General features: G+C 34.6%; 1 protein-coding gene across 27 annotated transcripts in view; it reads left to right on the plus strand.

Moving 5' to 3' along the window:
• LOC105214133 (glutamate-gated chloride channel) overlaps positions 1 to 19,892 on the plus strand; it is a 74,735-nt gene that overhangs the window by 92 nt on the left and 54,751 nt on the right. For 14 of the 27 annotated variants that reach the window (XM_054227820.1, XM_054227848.1, XM_054227878.1 and 11 more), the window contains exon 1: positions 5,465 to 5,908. The gene's annotated coding sequence lies outside the window, so the exon portion shown is untranslated. The other 13 variants (XM_054227882.1, XM_054227839.1, XM_054227828.1 and 10 more) reach the window with 5 other exon arrangements.

Raw genomic sequence — 19,892 nt, forward strand, 5'->3', positions numbered from 1 at the left:
ATTGTGTTAAAAATATTGAGCATTTTAATTGATATTTTCTTCGTTAAACTACAACTTTTACAATTTTTGAAAACAGTGAAACCAACAGCGAAATTTTAAAAAGTAATTTTGTCTACTTTACAATAATAAATTGGAATGTATATTGTAAATATTGCAGAAAATTGTGAAGCTCCAAATACAATAAATCGTCTACATAACCAACTGCGTATAGAAAATGCAAGAAAGTCAGTTTATAAAATTTGCGTTGCCTGAATTAAATTTCATTCTATTTGCGAGCAAATATTTAGTTTTGACATTTTAGTGGACTAAACGCTTGTCATCAGTGAACGGGTGTCATTAACGGGTGTTTATTAATTAAAAATTGTCAAACTTTCAAAACTTATTTTTTTTTTCAAAAGTTATAACTGATTTCGAAAAAAAAATTTTTTTTTTTTTTAAATCTGTCACTAAAATTAACTGCTGGTGAAAGGATTACAAGGTCTTAAAGCAAAATACACAACATGTATGTGTCATACGAGTGCGATCACTATTTATAAGCAGATAAGAGCATAAACTCCAATTTGTACAGACGAATTTCGAAGAATACCACTTTGCATGTAATTATTGACAGGTCTGTCAGAGAAGACAGGCCGGCAAACTTGCTGTCAGAATGATGCTTTCGCAGTTACACTTAAAAGTAAATAAGTCCATTTATATACTCATTGCGAGACATCTAATAGGTATAGGGTAAGAGCATACTTGTCGCTTTAGATTAAAAGTAACGACGGACGCGACAGTTGCCGCAGAGAGTAGTAATGGTAAGGGTGGCGTGTCGGGGTAAGCTTGTAAGGGGGTGCCAAAACGAAAAGCGGAAGGAAGTTTGAAAAATGTAAACGTGTGTAGGAGGATAAGTGCAAATCGAAATGAAGGCCTAAAGAGCTGAGAGAAATTGAGTTGTATAGATTGTCTAAATCGAACTGGAATAAAGGAGTACAAATTAATATTCACTGCTGTAAATATGTATTCGAAGCAAGTGAAAAATGAAATGCATCAAGTGTCAATAAACATGAAAGAATGCCACATAAACAGCCCTATTCTGTGCACTTTACAATTTCAACAAATTTCTAATTTGTAAAAATTTGAAATATATCAAGCATTTCGTATTCTGTGTCTAAAATAAAAAAGCTTTTTTCTTTATAAGTTGTTAAGAAGTAAAATGCTCTTGACAAATAAATTATCTAGTTGTGGATGGGTGTGAAAGTGAATTTGTTGCAATGGAGATATTTTACTTTTGTCGTTATTTCTATACAAAGAGGAAACATATGAACATGTTGATGGCTCGCGGTATTGAGCCGTTTTTATATTAAGAAGTTTATTTTTCCCTTTTTTATGTAAAATATTAAGATAATGAGGGTAACTTTGAGGACATTGTTTTCTCTGTATTACATACGATTACAGCTTCAGCTTTTTGCCAATAATGAACAAAGATTTCGTAGTCCCCAAAAAACTTTTCTGAAGCTAAACATAACTACCAACTAAATCAAAATTGCTTTCCAAATATTTTTAAATATATTATAAAGGACATATGTACATATGTATATGTATTATATTATATAGTATTCTATGGCTTTGCGGGGGACCAAAAGATTAGGGGGGATCTGGGAATGGGGTTGTAAAACCAAACCAAAAACTTTGCATCAGGTCCGGGACGCTTCAGTCGATATCTCGACATTAGAATCGGATAGATAGGCTGATAACCGGTCAATCATAAACCAAGTGGTGGAAAGTGGTAAAGGCAGGCTGTGTGAATTGGGACAAACTGACTGGCTGCGACCAACAAGGAAGAGTATTACCTTTAAAGGAGATGAGAAACATTAAATACGAGAAACTCTATTCTATGCATATTTCAACGAATCATACTAATCGCTGATTCTTAAAAATCTTTTCTTTCACTCACCTATTTATTAATTATCTATAAATTAATTTGTAATAAAAAAAGCTATAGACAACAAACTAAATTTTTTCATTGTATTTCAGTTTTGGATTGAAGTATTGCGAACATTCTATGATGGTTTTTTGCCCAAGAGGAGAACTGAGTAGAACGATGACGATGCGGTATATTCTTCTTCTATTCCTTTTACTTAAAATATTTTCGTATACAATGCACAAGGAGGATGTATACAGCAAATGTCAATTTCAAAGCAAAATTTGGCGTATCAGAAACCTAATATGCAGCTTGGAAAACCGTACCCAGGAGACATGTAAGTAATTTGACTAGTGTTTTATATTTATTTCAAATGTGACTTTTTTATTATGAATGATAATAAGTCCCTTAAAATAGTTGATAAAAAATTAAAAAAAAAGTTGGTTGCAGTATACGCCTACAATAGTTTGTTAGGAATCAGAATCTTACTTCTAAATTTTGCTAAACTAATACCACGAGATATGTTGTGACCTAAAGAGCAGAGCTGCAATTTACTATGTAATTGCAAGCATGAGTGTGTGGGTGATGTTCTTGTGTTTCTGTTTTTTTCACACTTATACATATTTATTTGCAAATACATATGTATGCCATACATAAAACTATTTAGGTGTACATACGCCGATATCTTAAAGGTATGCATGCGTGGGGGTGTGTGTCATTTTCAAGTGTGTAATGTATGAAAATGAGAATCGCGTGCGTAGCAAAGTGTGCAGTTAGTTATGATAACAAAAGCCACAGCACCACAAATAACTACGAGTAAAAATAATAATAGGAAAATGCAAACAATAATACTATCTATACAGTGTGGAAGTAGGGAATGAATAGAGAAAAAAATGGAAATATTCTACGCAACACATTGACAGATATATGTACATAGTGTGTATGTACGAGTCTATCCGCTTGGTTATACCCTACAGTGAAAACAAGCTGTTACGAGCTACTAGTCAACAAACTGGAATGTACAACTGTAGTGAGATTTCGTTCATCCTCCTCTTAATTCAAAAAAAAAACAAAAATAAAAAAAAATTTGAAATGGATTTGGGCGAATTTTCACAGTTCAAACCAAATAATCCATCAGCAAATTGTTCGAGAATGTGTAGAAGTTTAAGACTGAGCTTATTAGATTTATTTAATTATGAAAGTTCTGTAATTAAAGCGTTTTTATATTGTCTTTATTACCCAATTCATTTTCGAACAGGAATTCCTAGACGTAAACCAAGTAAGCAGCCGGTTGTTTCATTGCCGGGTGTATGCCAACTGATTTGTGTGTGTTAACACAAGAGTTTGCCGCACGATTTGTAGCAGTTTCGCATAACAAAGCCGCCATCGACGATGACAATGACAGTGATGTTGTTGCTGCAAGTGCCGAGTATAGTTTTCATTGTTATTTTGTACATTGGTGTGGATAATATGCATAATGTTGCTGTAACGTTGACGATAATTACTCGGCAAGGTGGCAAGTGATAAGCGAGTCAGTGACTGCTCTTGTTCGTTGGCGTCCACGTTGCAATTGGTTTATGCACACGAAGATGCAGCTGGATGGGCCTTAGCAATTACTGTCATTGAATTTCTATTTTAATAGAGACATTGTTCCCTCATGTTCAATTGCTGACGGAGAACGATTAACAAACGTGATTTGTTCGGTTAGGTGGTTGGTGGTGTATTAGTTGTTATCGACATATTTACATTTATTACGTATTTAAAAGCGTAAATTTTTGAGGTGTGTAAACAAATCTAATAATTGAGATCAATATCAAATGACCACCCAACGATTCTGTCAGTATTCATATATGTACATACATCCATGTGATTTAATGGGTTGAGGTTGGACGACTTCGCCGACTTCAGAAATGTGGTTGTTTGTAGTACTAGATTCAAGCATAAGAACATTCACCAAGCTATTTGGCTGTCCCTAGATCGAAAAACTCACAACCACATCGATGGCCTAACATCGACATTGGCCACTATCTTGTAGGGATGGGATAGATACCGAGAGTTGAAGATGTATGTGCGGATAAAAAAAGAAAGAGGCCGAAATGTGTGAGTATGAAGTGCTTAACAAGTTGGCGGACACAGGGGTAATACTTGAAAATTCTATGAAAATACGCGGTGACTAACAGAAGGTTTCAAGACCGAATCATACTTTTGTAGAACTCCCAGGGGTGATATAGCGGTTGATGTCCAAAGCATAATGAATTTGTGTAAGGAACACTTCCCTAGCCTGCTAAATGGCAGGAGATGGTGAACCCGATACCCCAATCACTGAAACAGCTGTTCCATTGCCTGACCAGATATTGACAATGTGCCAAATCTTTGAAAATACCTTTAAAAAGAGGAACGACACACACCACCTCTTTGTCGATTTTAAAGCTGCCTTCGACAGCACGAAATGGAGCTGCCTGTATGTCGTAATGTCTGAATATGGCTCAAAACTAATACGGCTGCGTAAAGACGTTATGCAATACCCAAAGCCCCACCTGGATTGGGAAGAACATCTCCAAGCCATTCGATACCAAACGAGGTATCACATAAGGTGACTCACCATCTTGTGAATTCTTCAATATATTGCTGTAATAAATAATACGCGTCACGTCACAACTGACAGTCATAAGTGCGAATATCGCAGACGATGTAACAACGAGCTGTATGAGTGATACAACGGCATTCACATAGTTCAGCGAATAAAAAGAAAGCGGCTGCGCTGGCTAGGTTATGTTGTCCCAATGGACGAAAGTCCAGCAGATTAGGAAATGTTTGATTCAGTTCCCGCTGGGAGAAGCAGAGAAAGAGAAAGGTCTTCAATTCGTTGGAAAAACCAGGAGGAGAAGGACCTGGTTGCATCTGGAATCACCAATTGGCGCCAAGCGGCGAAAAGAAAAAACCGAATGGCGCGCTGTTGTTAACTCAATAAGCGCATAATCGGCATCTACGCCAGTAAGAAGATATGTGATTTATATCTATCAACAGTTGTGTGCAGAGTTTTGTGTGTCCTAATTATTTAGGTCAATGTATGTTGCCATATGACTAAATATAAGCTTAAAATCTTTCAAATTTTACTTGAACGACCGGGCGTATACGTAATATGTAGCGCGAAATGTTGTTTGACCTAACACTTACATATGCATATTTTTCCAATCTATTAAGTAAAGAAGAAATTTAAAAAAATGTCCGTTACAAATAACAAAGAACATCTTCCAAATAAAGAGCATAGTATTTTTCACAAAGCAACATAATTAAAGAAAAGAGAGCGTTGAGAGCGCACGAAAGAGAGTTCACCATTGCAAATGTAAACACACTCTCACACAAGGGATGCTGTGCGGCATTTATGCTAAGCACTGGCAGCAGCCGCCACCCAACTACCGTTAAACAAACACACAAAAGCGTATGCACTTGCCCAACTCCCCATTTGCACACATACACGCACAGCCTGTAAATGTGTCACAAAATCCACCATATTTCTATGCTTCGTGTGTGTTGAACGACTGAGAAATCTGACTATGTCATCGATTTTCTCAGTCAGGTGGAGACAGTTGTCGTGTACGGATACTTAACGGTTAAACAAAACGCGTTACAGTGATAAGTAGCAAGAAAAAAAGAAAGAAAAAAAACAGATATAGATAAATCCATACGACATTTGTGAGCAGCTAGTGAAAGATTAGAAAAAAAAGTAGTACATATGTATGTGAATTAAAAAAATTATTAAGCGATATTACTGCAATGGAAACATGCAAATTATAGAAGTAAAATCTGTCTATACAGTGAAAAGAAAATGAGTTAGGGATACGAGAATTCAGCGAAAAGGGCAGGCTCACACATATCACACAAATTGCGAATTGGGGCGCATGGAGAAAGCGTGAAAAAGGCGTTTCTATACTAGTGTACTAGTGGCTACAACAATAAATCATTTGAAAACGGTTAAATAATTTTCAAATTTAACAATAACGAGTAAGTGGTGAAAAATGATTACTAGCAATATTTGAATTTAACTAACAAATGAAAGCGTACGCAAGTTAACGCATATTGGCCTGAAAACGCGTACAAACGCACAAACGTCTGCGAAACTAAATACATACTAGAAGTAGGCACTGCCAGTCTTTAAGCTACAGAAGCATCGCTCATAAAACGAAAACATACTTTTTACAGATAACTCGACAAGGTACCATAATAATTAAAAGTTTCTACGTTTAACAACTGAAAAAAGCTAGTTTCGTTTAACCAAAATTTGAATATAAGCATTTATATAAGCCTGTGAAAAAGTTTGAAAAGAAAAAAAAAGAAATACACCTAAATTGGTTACAAAAGAGGATATGCTGTGAAATATGGAAACGGATGTGTAGTGTCTACCAAAGTATACTTCTTCTTCAATTTATGCTGCTTCATTCTCCTGTGCTGACGCGTTGCTGTTGCTACCATTCACCCTCAATGAAGATTTCTTCAGCATATTGCCAATAGCTGCCGCTACTTATGGATTTTGAATTTAGGTATATTTTCTCTTGCTGTACTTGGTACTAGGCCATTTGCCTCGCCTCAGTTTGCATATATTTTTGACGCTCTTTCTCTTACGCGCGCTCTCGTACTTGCTCTCTGTGCAAGCGTGTGTGTTTCCTTATGAGGTATATTCAGCACGCCGAATTAACACGAATACGCGTGTGCGATTTGTAAAACACAATAACAACAATGCCGTTTTATGTCCACCAGCTAGGAGAGCATGTTATGCCTATGAGTGTTATGTGTACGGGAGTGTATGTGGCGAAGTACAAGTGGAGAATATGCTAAACGGTTGTGTTATTGCTGTTAGTATTACAGTAGTCTTGTTGTTTTTGCCAAATTGTTGTCGTCATAATTTTGGTTCACACGCACACACCTTATTACTTGTACAATTGTAGCCTCTCTTTCGGTTTGTTGCCTACTTTTGTGCGCGCCACACAAGCGCCGAAGTTTGGTTGAGTTGTTGAAGTGTAACCATGGCTGGTAAATAATTTACAGCAACTTTCGACTTGAATACGCGTGGTGTGTTGGCGCTGTTAAGTGTTGCATTCATGGGCTTGCATCGTATATAAGTGGATGCACCAAAGAGTTCACTGCATTGCTCCTGCGGCAGCAGGAAGCAGAGTTACGGATATGGCAGCGCTAAATTGGAAAGTAACAAGTGAAGTGGATAGCAGTGTTTCTGACTCGTATTCAAGTACATTAAATTTTATAAATATTTTTAAAATCTTAACTGTAATAAATTATTATTATTTTTTTTATAAAATGAAAGGGTTTAATATAAAGCTTAATGGTATGAAATATTAAGATTTCAAAGTGATTGAGAATTGCAGAAAAAAAAACACTGTGAAATCTGTCAGTTGTAGTAACTGTTAAAATACTTGTGAAGAAGTTTTAAAACCCACAATTATTAAGCAAAAAATGTGAATACAATTAGGTTATGGTTTGTACGCATTTGTATGCGGTTCGATTATTGTATTATCATCGGAAAGTGTGAATGTGTGCATGTGTGTTCAGTCTAATTTTTTGTCCTCTACAAATTATTGAAAAATATCAAAAATTTCAATTGTCTCCTTAATAAAATTTCAATAATTTGACTAGATTGGTACCGAAAATAGGTGAAATCGTTTTTTTCAGCCTGTAGAAAGGCAAATAAATGTGTGTGTATTTGAGTTGTCAATCTTTTACTAACTCACTTCTTGTCAATTTGTCTAAATAAATAAGTATGGGTAAAGAGTGTGTTGTATATTCTTAATTTCAGCTGGTATTAGTTGATATCGCTACTGTTAGCCTCCACGAAGGCGCATAAAAATGAAAGAGAAAGGCTGTGTGTGTTATATTCTTAATTTCAACTGAGTTCCATAAGTTGAAACCATTTTTTATTTACTTTGAAAAAAGTTTATAAAGTATCAATACGGTGAAATTGAAATGCAATTCTGTGTCTGAGCTGCGTTTCTTTACCGACTCGCTTACAAAAATACATTCCGTTCAATTTGTGTATATTTGAATATAATGTCAAACTAAAGAGGTGTATATTCATTTAAACCAAAACTAGTTGAACTCATTTTTGGTTTTCAACTTCTATATACACGCATCTAATAAATGAAGAAAAATGTTAGAATTGAAATATAAAATACAAATGTGATAACCGCTTTATTTTCGTACGTATCAAGCTAGATTGGCTTAAGAAAGATTTTTTCGGATATTTTTTTGAGAGAGGCTGGCATCCGTTTGAGTAGTTTCAAATATATTATCGTATATGAACAGTAAAGTACATATGCAAATATTCTTAATCGGTTGGAAAAATCATTTGTGCTATTTTAGATATTGCCTTACAGCAAATAGCTCTCGTCATAGTTTTTATAAACATGCAAAAAAAAAATGCGTTCCTCCACCTCCATTACTCCAGCTACAAAACTCCACGTGAATTCATTGTCTAGTTCTGTGCGCGCCAACCAAAGGCCGAAGTTTTCAACTTCAATACGTGTCCTTTACTCGCTCAGTTTAACACATATTGTGTTGTTGGCTTGAACCGTATAAAAGTGGAATGCACCAAAAAGTACATTCCATTGCCTCTGAAGCTATAGGAGGGAGAAAGTTACCGAGATTGAAGCGCAAAATTGTAAAATACCAAGTGAAGTCGATAGCCGATGAAAACTCGAACAGATGTAATACATTTTTTCTGAAAATTAACTCTAAAAATTATTAGATTTTTTTTTTATTAAATGAGAGGCTTCTACATAATATATTAATAAACTAAAATTTCAAAGTGATTGAGACGTGAAAAAAGTACTGTCCAAGTCCTTGAACTATCACAAAAGTTCAGTTGTAGTAACTGTTAAAATACTTGGGAAGAAGTTTTCAAACCCAAATTATTAAGCAAAAGAGTAGTGAGAATATAATTTAGCTTATGATAAATGTGCGATTCGGTTTTTGCTAATATAATCTGAATGTATTACGGTATACATGCTCAAATTATACAATTAAATTCCTTCGAAAAAATTAATAATTGAGAAAATATTAAAATATTTAATAACGTCTCTTTAATAATATTTCAATGATTTGATTAGCTGGATTAGTTGAAATCGTTTGTTTTTTTCAACCTCTAAAGGTGTAACTGAAAAGTGAAAATGAAATTTGGTACATGAGAAATTTTAGATTTGAAATTGTATGTCTGAGTTGTGAAATTTTGGTTCACCACTTTCACAAAAAAATATTTCCCCAATTTTGGAAAGTTTCATTTGAACATCAAATTAAAAAGGTTTGACAAAAGGGTGTGTGTGTGTTGTATTGTTAATTTGAACTGCAATTAGTAGAAATCGTTTCTTTTAAGCTCTACAAAGGCAACAAAAAAGTGAAAAAGGATGCCATTTATATTACTAATAGAACTGAAATAGATATGTGTAATAGCTGGTTATTTTTATAAATTTTTGTGAGTATCAAATAATTAATAATGGACAAAATAATATAAAAAAATATTATAATAGATAGAATATTTATGTTTAAATTCAAGTTCGTAAAAACGTTTTCTTAAAATTTATTTAGTTAAATCGCTGTGAAAGAATCCATGAAACATATATTTTGTCATATATGTGTACGAGTCGTATATAAACTAATGAAGTGCTTAGGAGTATATTCATGCTAGCAATCGGGTAAATCATAGTCAGTGCAAAATACCAGGTGCAAATAACCAGGCAAACTTTGTGCCTTTCTCAACTCCAAAGCACAATGGTTCGGCTTGTATGAAGGCGCGGTCATAATTACTTCCCGTTGAGATATCGCTATGACCACCAAATCGCTATTTTCATCAAAAATCTAGAAAAATATTTTCAATATTTAGTAAAAAAATTGGGCCCATCGGACTACTAAGTCCTATAGCTCACGTAGAACAGTAATTGCCATTAAATGGCAATGATGAGCAAAAATACTTCTCATGGTCGTAGTTGGAGACCCTATAAAGTATGTATATAAATGATCAGTATGTTGAACTGAGTCGATTTAGCCATGTCCGTCTGTCTGTATATATACGAACTAGTCCTTCAGTTTTTAAGATATTGTTTTGAAATTTTGCAGATGTTTTCAGATGTTATTTTCTCTTCAAGAAGCTGCTCATTTGTCTGAACTGCCGATATCGGACCACTATATCATATAGCTGTCATACAAACTGAACGAAAGTTGGTGTGAGTTATTATTCATAGAAATAATTTAATGTCCGAAAAAATTGTTCAGATCGGTTCACTATAGCTCACTATATAGCTGCCATACAAACCGAAGGATCCGAATCAATGGCTTGTATGGAAAATTTTCGCATTTGACGTGGTATCTTCACGAAATTTGAAATGGATTACTGCTTAAGGTAATAACATAATCTCCGAAGAAATTGTTCAGATCGGTTAACTATATAACCTTAATGTTTCTAGAAAAAAACCCCAGGAATTAGTAAAATGTTTTATTTTTTTCCTAATTACTTTTTCTTACGTCTTTCGATTTGCTTAAACACAGAGTTACTAAAAGAAATGCACCTGTGAAGGGTATATTAGCTTCGGTATAGCCGAAGTTAACGGTTTTTCTGTTTTTTCACTGTCAATCAACAGCCATTGTAATTAGAAAACAAACATATTATATATGCTCTAGTAAACCGTACACAGATTGAAATAACGTCGATTTATCCTGCTTTCCAAGCTTTCTTAGCCCAGTGATAATGAGTTTGAACGTAAAAATAGTGAATTCATAGGGCATTATTATTTAACACTTTTATTACCTTATGACTCTGGTAAACACAATATAAAATAAATCTAACGGGGGATCGTGGGGGAACGCAAATAAATCTTTATGTAAACACATTGAAGACGCACAAAAAAGATACAAAAAAATAGGTGATAGAAAACACTAATTTCACAAAAAATACAAATCACGTTAGTCTAAATTAATTTCACAAGTTAAAATAAATACCTTTAACTTCAAAATCCACTAAAAATAATCTTAATTCGCTAACCTGGACAATTACCAGAACAAATTGAATTTCGTTGTTTCTGCGAAATTTTTTAAACAATTTCTGGTGTGCTTTAAAAAAATACAGGTGCTCATGCATTTAACTCTATTTTTAGAAAGTACCGTTAGATTTTTAGGAAAACCCGGTTTGCAAATAGGAAGTTTGGACAATTTAGAGCACATCTGTATACATTTTGATATAAAATCGTGTGACGGATTTTTTGATTTTTGGCCTATGGGCGGAACCACTGTGCAAAGTGGTTGCATACACTTCTATACACATCTATATGTATGTATGTATATTTATTATTTGAATGTCTGTGCGTCCTACTGCGTACTCAAGACATGTCACTTGGTCCTTGCTGCGCCAACGGATGTGCGCGTAAATTACCGGAAACTGACATAGTTTCGAAAATAAAGTGGATCAAGTTTTAATAGTTTCTTTTTGTCGTTTGCGCTTTTATCACTTCACTTGTATGGGGCATGCTCTCCACAAGCGGCAAGGCTATATGTTGTGAATATAGTTTAGAGTTACCAATTAAGACCCTAGATAGCGATAGCGAATTGAGAACATAGATAGATAGATAGGCAAAGAAGCGCTTGGAAAAGTGTAGTGCAATAAGAGAAAGTAGTGGAGCAGAGAAGACTGATGTAAATTCATTTTTTCATTATTTTATTTTGTAATTTTCAAAAAAAAAATCTTACATTTTGTGCAGCTTATAAAGACAAGGTAAAAAGTTACCCCATTACCAATATTTTTGATAGGTATCGTTATATCGCTGATAATAACTGTAAACTACATAGCTGCATTGGCATTAATTAATTGATAAGAGAATTGCCCAAATACCATGGACAATGCTAATAACAATAAAAGCAGCAACATAATATCACTGTTAGCAAATCGACAGCAAAATTCATATTCAAGAGAAATACATGAGTGAATGGGCGAGCGCATAATAACGGGTATGACTGCAACAGCAATAGCTTTCAATTACGTTGAGTTTCAAATTACCGATAAATGTGAGTTGTACGTGGTATAAATGTATGCGGTCGTATTTAACGGGAATTATGCGCGAGTGTGTATTTCTAGGATAATTGGTAAATGAAATTGAATTCTGCATTATTTTGAATGTTTGTACATGTGTATATGACGAGCTTTGCTGAAAAGCTTGAGGCCAAATTAAGCTTGAGTCATTTTAATTAAACCTAACCCATGCAAATTACTAGCTGTATTTATTAAATCATTAGAATGCACAAAGCATCAAATATCAAATATTGTACATAAATTCAATGAAAAATTGTTTGAATCCTATTTTAATATTATGTCAAAAATTGGAAATATTTTAATTGCTATTCCACAAATATTATTGTAAATTGTTTCTCGATAATTTCACTTTCATTTGAATAACTATTATAATAATTCACATATTTGAGACGTGGCCAGTATATACGAAACGAATTTTATTTATTATTTTCCCTTTATGCAATAAATTAGCAAATAATGTCGGGAAATGAGTTTATTGCGTAATAATCGTTATCATGCTGACAGTAATTATTTAAGGGGTTATATACAGTTAGAATTTTCAAAAAATCGATTTTTTTTATTTCATTTTCTTAATGTACATACATATATTTAAGAATACACACAGAAAATTTCATATCGTTCCGGTGAATATTTTCAAAGTTACAAGCAAATGAAAAATTTGAAAAGGCGTTTCAGAGTGCAAGGTCCAAACTTTAAACGCGTTTTTCTCAAAATGATGTTTTCAAAGTCGGTGACCAACATTACTCGAAAACGGCTAGACCGATTAGTCTCAAATTTTAACACGACCTTCTTAAATATATTTTTTAGTAATAAATCGAAGATTTTTTCTCTCCGATAAATATTTTTTTTTTTTTATAAACAATTTAAGGCCGAAATTTCGGTGAAAAATCGATTTTTTTTTTAGAAACCGCCATTTTGTCAAAAAATTTTATTTTGCTTATTCCTTCGATTAATTACTAGATTTAACATTATTTTAACGAAATCTGTTTGGTTTTTTAATTTCGGATGATCCAGTTCCGAGATATAGGGAGCTCCTGGAGATCAGCTGTAGTTTCTTTTTCAAATAAATATTTTTACTAGTACTACGTCTTAAAATACAGTTAAAAGATACCATAATATGTGTATAAATTTTTGGTTCAATAAATTAAAAAGTTTTCTTAGAAAAAATTCTGGAAAATTCACTTTTTTTCGGCCGTCTAACTGTATATAACCCCTTAAGGCGCAAAAAATCAGTTAATTGAATGATAGTCTTAAAGCCTTTAATTACAGTTAATGGGTTTCCCTACAAAGCTGTGTAGCAAACACCTACATGTAATTCAATGATTTGAGCAAATCACACTTAACTACAAAGTTATCAATACACGCTCAATCACATCCTTCTCATACATTACATGAATTGAAATGTCACACTTATATGTACATACATAAATGAAAACAATGAAATACAAATCGATGGAAGTGCATAGAGATATAATTGAAATGCGATACACTTGCCGGTGCACACACACTTATGCCTCGTAAGGACACCTACACGCCTCACTTTGAATAGAGGAATTCAACCAGAAGCGTGCAATCTCTCAAGAAATGCATGAACTCCGCCTACGTATATATGTATGTATGTATAAGCAGTTCAAATATAGACATCCACTTATATAAAATGATGCTTGCACATGCTTATGCATAAGCGGATTAATTGTTCTTAGTAGCTGATTGTATACAATATATTAGCGCATAAGTGTCAGTGCAACGCATCTGTGTAGTTTCATTGCAGAATCGCGAATCACTCGATGTGTACACTGTACATACGTGCATCTGTGCGGGTGTTGATAAGCAGACATATTGTGTGGGTATTTGTCTAAGCGGATTTTATGTTGCTACTTTAACTCGTTGCAATTATGATAGAAAAATAAGGTGAAAACATGTCGTTAGTGCTATTTTTATCACACTCATAATTCAAGCATTATACATTGCAGAATATAATACATACATACATACATATATCCCTGTCTATTCTTCGACACCGAATGAAAATATGTAATTTATTATTGTTTTCTCAATATTTTCACATTTCACATCACATTCTAATATCTAATTTCGCAGAATACCGTTATACGTGAAGCTTGAATTGGTGAAATATTTGCTGGTTGACCAACAACATTAAAATGTGGTCGAAATGTGCAACAAGTGGTCGAAAATTTGGTCCTCTTGGCAGGAATTCATTCGAGCCAGCCACGGCGTCCACTTGCCCGAAATTATTTTTAGAACATAATGGCAAACCTTTATCTTTATAATATAACTAAATTCTTGGCCATAATATTAAGTTAAATGCGTTTTAATTCTTCTTGAAAACCACATATCATAAAAAACACCGTTGTTAAGCGTATTTAGTTCTAAATTAGTATGGTTGAGGTCGTAAGATAATCAGCCGCAATTGAAAGCATTGTCAAATCAGTGAAATTTCCAATTAAATTGACACGCTGCTTTAAGATAACGAGATAAAAGGCAAATTAATTAGCTTTTGTTATGTATATTACGCATATGTACATATGTATGTGTACTTGTATTTACATATATACAGTCGCCTACACTGAAAGCCGGACATATGGGATTTGAACCGAAAGATGCCATGTTCAATGTATATTTTTTTATACCAACTTATGTGCAGGCCTTCTGTACCGCCTTTATTTATGATAGTTTATAGCTTCTCACTTAACGGCATTTTGCGAGCGTGGCAATGTTTCGATTTAGCCCATACCAACCTCTTCAGAGCGTCAAAGGAATATAGTATGTATGTATACATGTATGTGCTAAGCTTTATTAGGTTATCCCAATTTTCAATCGGAATTCGATTTGTTTCATCATCATTAGTGGAGTCCGACCAATTAATCGGCCTTGGCATCGGCCACAAAATTCAGCATCGGCATCGGCCATATTTGGCCGATTCTTTCTACTTCTTTTGAAATACACTTAAATTATTTTCTATTTTTTAATTTCTTGATTTCTTAAAAGCCTAAAATATCAATCCTTCCATTCACCTTATAAAACACAGTTTGATTCATATTTGCCTGAACCAATCATTTCTCACGATGATAATATTAAGTCTAGTATAAAGAACTTCATTATTATACTCTCGCAACAAAGTTGCTACGAGAGTATAATAGTTTTGTTCACATAACGGTTGTTTGTAACACCTAAAACTAGACGAGTTAGATATAGAGTCATATATACCAAAGTGATCAGGGTGACGAGTAGATTTGAAATCTGGATGTCTGTCCGTCGGTCCGTCTGTGCAAGCTGTAACTTGAGTAAAAATTCAGATATCTTGATGAAACTTGGAACACTTATTTCTTGACACCATAGGAAGGTTGCTTTCGAAAATGAGCAAAATCGAACCACTGCCACGCCCACAAAATGGCAAAAACCGAAAACACATAAAGTGCCATAACTAAGCCATAAATAAAGTTATGGAAATAAATTTGGTATGAAGGATCGCACTATGAAGGGTCATATTTAGATGTAATTTTTTTGGGGAAGTGGGCGTGACCTCGCCCCCAAATAGGTTATTTGTATATATCTCGCAAACCAATAAAGCTATATAAACCAAACTTTCTGCAGTCGGTTCTCTTACGTACCCCACCACACACCATGAAAATAGTTGAAATCGGATAATAACCACACCCACCTCACATACAAACGTTAGGTTGAAAATTACTTAAAGTGGGTTAACTCACTAACGAAAAACTACAGAAACACTAAATTTCACAGAAATAATAGTAGAAGAAAGTTGCATTCAGATTTTTTTACAAAATGAAAAATGGGCGTGGCATCGCCCAATTATGGGTCAAAAACCATATCTCAGTAACTACTCGACAGATTTCAATGAAATTCGGAATATAATATTTTCTTTACACCCTGATAACACGGATAAAAATTGGGCGAAATCGGTTCACAACCACGACTACTTTCCTTATAACTCAATTTTGAATTCCATCTTATTCCTTCACTTTATCATGTATACATAAGGAACCAATGATGATAGCGAAATAAAACTTTACACAAAAAAAAAAAAATTGTCGAAAACGGACTATAAGTTTTCAAGGCCCCAGATATCGAACATGTTGAACTCAGGGCGTAAGGGTAAATTTTAACCGAAAATTTGGGTAAATCTCTCAGATAATTTAATGTAATTCAGAGGAAATTGTTTTCTTCTAATAGTGTTCGGTTAAAAAATTATTAAAATCGGGTCATAACAACTCCTAGCTCCCATATACCTAATTATAGGTTTTTCAAAAATACGGTGGGCTTTATTCCGCATATATGTATTGGTTAATATGTGAGAAATTAAGTGAGCGTATAGTCTTGGATATAGTGTACCCTGCCGGTGAAAATGAAAGGATTACCTCATATATATTACGATTTTCGTTATTCTATTAAACTTTATGGCGAATTTATGGGTAAATTTTGTATGTTTGTAAGTTTCTTCAATAAATTGCGGGAGTATAAAATGTTCGGTTGCACCCGAACTTAGCCTTTCCTTACTTGTTTTTGTATTACATTTATTAGTACATTATTGAGAATGATCCGATTTATTTCAAATATACACAGTTTTGTTCAACAACTTGTTGAGATTTTGAAGATAATTTCATAATGTCACTCTTATAGAAATTCTTGTTGTTATTAGCAAACTGCCCGATTAATCGGCATCGGCATCGGCTTCATATATACATATGGTATATATGTATATGTAATGTCTGTAAAAATCTGATTGAATCAATGCCAAAAAGACTGCAAGCGCTAGACAATCAAAAGACCGTTGCGACAAAATACTAAAATTGATTACATTTTATGAAATTCAAATAGTGACTGAGTATGTGTATTTATGATACAATTATGTGTTGCGTTTCGCAGCTTTCAGGGCATAAAGTGAATTTAAATTTAATTAAAAACTGGTCCGGCGAAGCGAAACATGTCGGCGTGTGTGCACTGTCATCGCCTTTCTGTACGCTCATGTGTCTTTTTCATGAATATCGTCATAAATGCAGAGCGCGCTGTGAACTCGACATGGTAGCGAGAGAGAGTGTGGCAGTGAAGACACGAAGTAGAGGCGAAATTTAGGCACACATTAACATTGCACGGACGTAAGCAGAAGCAAAATTGGGTTTACACAAGCTCTACATATGCGACAATATTCGCCGGTATATAAATAAAAGGTGGCAAATTGATGTGGCAATTTTAGTCGGCTAACAGACAAGCAAAACCGCAAAATGTAAAGTTGTGCGTAGATTGATTTGCTTTTGACGAGAACACCTTACAGTCGTACCTTGTACATATGTATCTGCTTACTTGATTGTCCGCATTTGTGTGTACTCGTTAACGCAGAAATCGCGTGGGCAGCGAATGTTAAATGCTTTGCATATTCGCAATTACTTGTCATATGTGCATTCGTCCTGCGGTTAAGGTGAGTTTCGTGGGCGTACAAAGTAATATCCGTTGCATTCATGGCTCTGAATTGAGTGCGTAAGTACATATGAGCACCTTTGTACCGAATGTCAAAGTATTTATAGTGCATTCATTTGCGTATTTCGAATGGACTCTGCTTTCTTCATATCCTGCCTTTATTGCAATTCGACGCCTACAGCTTGAAGTGATAATTTTAGGACAGAACTGGAGGTGTGTGCAATCAATTGCTTTTCGATTTACGTATGTACTAATTAGATGCGTATATTGAAACTAGAGGAGCTGTACCAAATTTCACTTTTCCATTGCAACATGTATATGCAACATGTTGCGAGAGTATAAAAGAAGTGGTTACTCATACGCCATGCACGGGGGAGGTAGCAAATTTTTGATACAATTATTAATTCATACATATGTATATGATTTCTGTGATAGCTTGATTTTTATACTCTCGCAACCTGTTGCACAGAGTATCATAGTTTTGTTCACATAACGGTTGTTTGTGTCACCAAGAAATATAAGAGTTAGATATGGGGTTATATATACATAAATGATCAGGATGACGAGTAGATTTGAAATCCGGATGTCTGTCCGTCCGTCTGTCCGTCTGTCCGTCTGCCCGTGCAAGCGATAACTTGAGTAAAAATTAAGATATCTTAATGAAACTTGGAACACATGTTCCTTGGCACCCTGAGGAGGTTGCTTTCGAAAATGGGCAAAATCGGTCCACTGCCACGCCCACAAAATGGAGGAAACCGAAAACCTATACAGTGTCATAACTAAGCCATAAATAAAGTTATGAAAATGAAATTTGGAACATAGGATCCCATTAGGGAGGGGCACATTTTGATGTAATTTTTCTGGAAAAGTGGGCGTGACCCCGCCCCCAAATAGGTTTTTTGTATATAACTCGCAAACCAATAAAGCTATATAAGCCAAACTTTCTGCACTCGTTTCTTTTAGCCATTTCCTTATACAGTCCAAAAATGAAAGAAATCGGATAATAACCACGCCCACCTCCCATACAAAGGTTAGGTTGAAAATTACTAAAAGTGGGTTAACTCCCTAACGAAAAACGTCAGAAACACCAAATTTTACATAAGAAAAGGCAGAAGAAAGCTGCACTGAGATTTTTTTACAAAATGGAAAATGGGCGTGGCGTCGCCCACTTATGGGTCAAAAACCATATCTCAAGAACTATTCGACCGATTTCAATGAAATTCGGTACATAACACTTTCTTGACACCCTGATGACACGGGTGGAATATGGGCGAAATCGGTTCACAACTACGTCTACTTCCCATATAACCCAATTTTGAATTCCATCTGATTCGTTCACTTTATAATGTATTCATAAGGAACCAATGAAGCTAGCGGAATAAAACTTTACACAAATACTGTATTTGAGCAGTGACATCACTTGTGGAAAAATTGTCAAAATCGAACCATGACTTTTCAAGGTCCCTGATATCAAACATGAAGAACTCAGTGCCTAAGGTTAATTTTTCACCGAAAATATAGGTAAATCCCTCAGATATTTTAATGTAATTCATTCCCTCTGAATTTTTTTCTTATAACAGTTTCTCTCTGTACCTGAAATGGTAAAAATTGGGTCATAACTTCCCCCAGATCCCATATACCTAATTATAAGTAATATTAAATTAAGTGAGCGTATAGTCTTCGATACGTTGTATCTTGGTGGTGAATCGGTTTAGGAATTACCTCAGTCCCCATATACTATTTATGATGATTTTCGTTATTCTATTGAACTTTATGCCGAATATATGGGACGAATTGTGTTGTCTTTATAAAATTACATCAATAAATTGCGAGAGTATAAAATGTTCGGTTACACCCGAACTTAGCCCTTCCTTACTTGTTTTTTATACTCTCGCAACAAAAGTTGCTAAAAGAGTATTATAGTTTTGTTCACATAACGGTTCTTTGTATGTCTGTCCGTGCTTCCATCCATCCGTGAAACGGATAACTTGAGTAAAAATTGAGATATCTTGACGAAACTTGGCACACATGTTCCTTGGGACCGTGAGAGGGTTGCGTTCGAAAATGTTCAAAAAAATAAAGTGCCATAACTATAAATAAAGTTAATAAAGGATCGCACTAGTAAGGGGCATATTTGAATGTAATTGTTTTGGGTAAGTGGGCGTGGCCCCGCCCCCAAATCGGTTATTTGTATATATCTCGCAAACCAATAAATAAACCAAACTTTCTGCAGACGTTTTTTTTTAGCCACTTCTTAGTGCAGTCCAAAAATGAAAGAAATCGGATAATAACCACGCCCACTTCCCATACAAAGGTTAGGTTGAAAATTACTAAAAGTGCGTTAACTCACTAACGAAAAACGTCAGAACGTTGCATCGTCCACTTATGGGACAAAACCCATACCTCAGGACCAATGAAATTCGGTATATAATATTTTCTTGACATTCT

This window comes from Zeugodacus cucurbitae, chromosome 2, assembly GCF_028554725.1.
Source record: "Zeugodacus cucurbitae isolate PBARC_wt_2022May chromosome 2, idZeuCucr1.2, whole genome shotgun sequence".
NCBI classification, from domain to species: Eukaryota; Metazoa; Arthropoda; class Insecta; order Diptera; family Tephritidae; genus Zeugodacus; species Zeugodacus cucurbitae.